The sequence below is a fragment of the Mesoplodon densirostris genome, chromosome 14 (assembly GCF_025265405.1).
Source record: "Mesoplodon densirostris isolate mMesDen1 chromosome 14, mMesDen1 primary haplotype, whole genome shotgun sequence".
NCBI classification, from domain to species: domain Eukaryota; kingdom Metazoa; phylum Chordata; class Mammalia; order Artiodactyla; family Ziphiidae; genus Mesoplodon; species Mesoplodon densirostris.
In genome coordinates, this window is record NC_082674.1 from 44486719 (window position 1) to 44491375 (window position 4657).

General features: G+C 42.3%; 1 pseudogene; it reads left to right on the forward strand.

Annotated features, from left to right (window-relative positions):
• Nucleotides 1-1891: 1891 nt before the first annotated feature.
• LOC132501887 (ubiquitin-conjugating enzyme E2 C-like) lies at nucleotides 1892-2591 on the forward strand (annotated as a pseudogene).
• The last annotated feature ends 2066 nt before the right edge of the window (nucleotides 2592-4657 follow it).

Below are 4657 nucleotides of genomic sequence, written 5' to 3' on the forward strand. Positions count from 1 at the left end.
GCTGCAAATGCTGTATAGATAACATAAGAGAAAATTATGCTGCCACTCCTCACATTTCAATGAACCTTCACTTGTTACTCAAAAGGAAAAGTAAAATTACATCTTCACAAAGTGAATTTCCCTTTTAGATGGATAATGAGAAGAGAGAATGTATTCTAATTTTGTCAACCTTTTAGGTGTAATTAGAGGCAGGCTGTTTTATGAAACTGAATGTCAGTCTGATCGAGACGAATGAGGTCTTATATAGAGAGCAATACAGTAGTTAGAAAAAAATAAGACTCAAAGGAGAATAATTGAGATTATCTTTGGATTTCAAAAAAACATTTAGTAGCTACACATTGCCTTAACTGTTCACCTATCTTCTGCCTTGGTTACTCTTTTGATTGGGATTAGCAAGTTCAGAACACAATTTTAGATCAGAAACGATGGGTAATATACTAGACTTCTGAATATTACCAGGAACCAGATTTCTCCTTCCCCAGGCCTAAAGTCTGATTGGCAGCACTAACCAAAGGGAAATGTACTGATCAAGGGAAGGGAAATATATTGGATTAAATAATGAATGTATAAAATGTATTTGATTAGAGATTTTTTAAAAGAATAGACATAGTTATAAGAAAATGCACATTTGGGAATAGCTTGCATGTTTCTTTTTATAAAATTATGATGTGTTTTATCAGGAGAATTAGATAGCATGATTCAACCCTCAAGAAGAACAAGTGTCTTGGTCAGTAACACAAGGAGAATTAGACATGATAAAAAAAGAAGTGAGGGGCTTCCCTGGTGGCGCAGTGGTTGAGAGTCCGCCTGCCGATGCAGGGGACACAGGTTTGTGCCCCGGTCCGGGAGGATCCCACATGCCACGGAGTGGCTGGGCCTGTGAGCCATGGCCGCTGGGCCTGTGCGTCCAGAGCCTGTGCTCTGCAATGGGAGAGGCCACAACAGTGAGAGGCCCGCGTACCGTAAAAAAAATTAAAAAAAAAAAGAAGTGAGTGTTCAGTTCTGACATCCTGTAATCACAAGTAAAAAAGAAGAATGGAGAATAAGTTAATATAGAGGACAATTAGCAAGATGATAAAAGGAAAGATTTGCATTCGAAATTTTAAAAGGATGGATTGTATCAGTGAATTTGGGGCATGGTATCTGCCTCCCGTTAGCCAGCCTGTTAATAGTATGAGTAATCCAAAAGTTCATAAGTCAGAAGAGAAGGGCTTTGTCTGTCCTGCCTGACAGCATCTCTGACCTGAAAATAGCAGAGCCAACTCTCCTGGCCTTTTTCATAGGCTGAGTTGAGTTGCTCCTTGTTAAGATCAGAGAGGTCTACCTGATCGAGAAAAGAAGGAACAGACAGCATAAGGTAGTACTCCCCAACTTTTTTCAAGCCAAAGAACACCAAGAAAATGATAATATTTGTGCAGTACACTGAGGTAAATTGAAGGAGACTGAGAGACCTCTATATGAGTCCTGATTAGAAAGTCATTACCTTTTCCTCATATTATTAAGGTAAGAAAAATAAAATGCAAAAATTTAGGGAGGGTATTAAACATAGAATTCTTATAAAACTTCCAGTTAAAATCTTTAAACATTTTTTTTTTTTTTTTTTTTGCGGTATGCGGGCCTCTCACTGTTGTGGCCTCCCCCGTTGCGGAGCACAGGCTCCGGACGCGCAGGCTCAGCGGCCATGGCTCACGGGCCCAGCCGCTCCGCAGCATATGGGATCCTCCCAGACCGGGGCACGAACCCGTATCCCCTGCATCGGCAGGCGGACTCTCAACCACTTGCGCCACCAGGGAGGCCCTAAACATTTTTAATGAAGCCATTTTAACCATTAAAAAACAAAAACAGGCAGTTGCAGCCGCGGTCTCAGTGTAGTCTGAGTTCCTGTCTCCTCACCGCCACCCGGATGGCTTCCCAGAACCGCGACCCAGCTGCCGCCAGCGTTGCTGCCGCCCGTAAAGGAGCCGAGCCCAGCGGGGGCGCCGCCCGGGGGCCCCGTGGGCAAGAGGCTACAGCAGGAACTGATGGCGCTCATGATGTCTGGTGATAAAGGAATTTCTGCCTTCCCTGAATCAGACAACCTTTTCAAATGGGTGGGGACCATCCATGGAGCAGCTGGCACAGTATATGAAGACCTGAGGTATAAACTGTCCCTGGAGTTCCCCAGTGGCTACCCTTACAATGCACCCACGGTAAAGTTCCTCACGCCCTGCTACCACCCCAACGTGGACACCCAGGGTAACATCTGCCTGGACATCCTGAAAGACAAGTGGTCCGCCCTGTACGACGTCAGGACCATCCTGCTCTCCATCCAGAGCCTGCTCGGAGAACCCAACATCGATAGCCCTTTGAACACACGTGCCGCTGAGCTCTGGAAAAACCCCACAGCCTTTAAGAAGTACCTGCAAGAAACGTACTCAAAGCAGGTCTCCAGCCAAGAGCCCTGACCCAGGATGTGCAGCTCTCCTTCTGTTGTCTTTTTATTTTTTTTCCCTTAGATGGTCTGTCCTTTCCTCGATTTCTGTACAGGACCCTGTATCTTATCTGTGGTGTCATTTGTGTTTTGTTTCTGTTTTTTAAATTAAGTGTCTGGTTAAGCCCTTGTGATGAGTATATTAAATAAATACATTTTGGGGTTTTTTAACAACAACAACAGAAAAAAAAGTTGAATTAACAAGTTATGTGCATTTCTATAGTTTGAATGGTTTTATTCAATTCCTGTTCAAGACATTTTAATGATGATCTCTATACAATTTTGATGGGCACTGCAGAGAGAAGTTTTATTTTTACCAGATGATTTTTTTAACTGTGAATCTTTTTATGCAAACATTCAAAATTTTACAACAGCTGAAATTATATTTAAAGAATTTAAGAGCTCTTTCATTGACAAATGTAACTGTACAATTCCTTACAACATGAAGAGATTTTTAAATCCAATTGAACTTTTCATATCAAGTATTTCAAAATAATGACGAAGCCCTGATTTGCAGAACACATATATTAGTAAAACAGATCCCTACAGCTAGTTTGGACACACTAATAGGACCCATCTACGGAGAATGGACAGAAGTAGCTAGTACTGGACAAGAAGGAGTTTCTGGATTCCTGTCTGGAAGTGCAGTCACAAGGAGCCCCCAATGAGCCTCCTTAACCCCAAATGGCATCACCTGAAACTGCACCCTTGGCCAGTACACCTAGAGCACAAGACCACCCAGTAGTACATGGACTTCTTATGCATGATAGACAGCAGAATGCTCTGCAGCAGGTTGACAGAGGAGATGTTGAAGCAACAGGCATGCCCTAGTACAGCAGCCATGCCAGATGAGTATCTGAGGTCCTTCATTGTCCCCAGTACACTCAGGGAATGTACTGCCAGACTCTCTGCTCTTGGCTCCCGCTTTGAGATGCCCCAGACAAGACTGCTCCCTTTAGAGAGAGCTGCCTGGGAGTTCCAGTCACCCAGCCTTCCTAAGGGATGAGGGGATCAGTATCTTAGCATGCATGGCAAACCCAGTAGGAAGCTCCAGGTTAGAGAGTAAACACAATCATTTTAAATAGGTATGTCATGTAAGTTTATTTTTTCGGCATATATTTAGATGTACTGACGCTCATTGCTTACACACTACCCTTTCAGTGTCACATATTTCTTTTGTCTAAAATGGAACACGGCAGCAGACTTAATTGGTTCTCAGTTGCAAGCTGTGAATGTCAAATGAGCTTCCAAACCTGAATGAGAAACACAGAAATGTCTCCAAATAAAACTGTCGTCAACACAGCATTCACTTACTCATCCACACAAGTACCAGTTATTAAACACCTACTATGTGCCAGAAAATGTTTTAGGCACTAGGAATAAAGAACAAAACAGACAAAATTTCTTCCCTCATAAAACTTACTTTCCAAGGTGGGGTGGGGAGAACAATATCTTTAAAATAATAATAAAAAATAAATAAATAAGTAATAAAGAAAGAAATTATGTAGTATTAAAGTATAATGTGTGCTATGGACCTCAAAGGTCCAAGAATGGGTCCCAAAAAGAGTGACATGGAATTAGGAGCTTTCCAATAACCCATCCTACAGCCTGAGAAGTTTCTTGTTTTCTTTTGTTTTGTTTTAATGCAGACCTGATAATACTACAACTCTGCTCAGAACTCTTGAATGGCTCCCCAAGCCAAAGAACAAAGCCCAAACTCCTCAGCATGACTTGTGCCTTCATCATGTAGCACCTGCTTAATGGTTCATTCAGCCTCATTTCTTACCGCAATCCCTCACCTCCATAAAAGCATTCTCCACTTCATAGAGACTGAATGACTTTTAGAAACTCAGGGTTTCCATCTATTTCTCAGTTTGCCCTCCCCCACTGTCTTACCAACACTAACCCATATTGCTTTGATAAGGTTATGATTAGGTATCATTTCATCCTTCATTTTAACTGCCTTCTAACCCACTAGATTGTCAACTCTCTGAAAGGCAGTGTATTTGTTTCCTGTAGCTGTAACAAATGACCATAAACTTGGTGGTTTACAACAACAGAAACATAGTCTCTCACAGTCCTAGAGACAAGAAGTTAGCAGTTGGTTTCACTAGGCTGCAACCAAGGTGTGAGTAGGGACACGCTCCCACTGGAGGCTCTAGGGGAGAATGCTTTTCATTGCTTTTC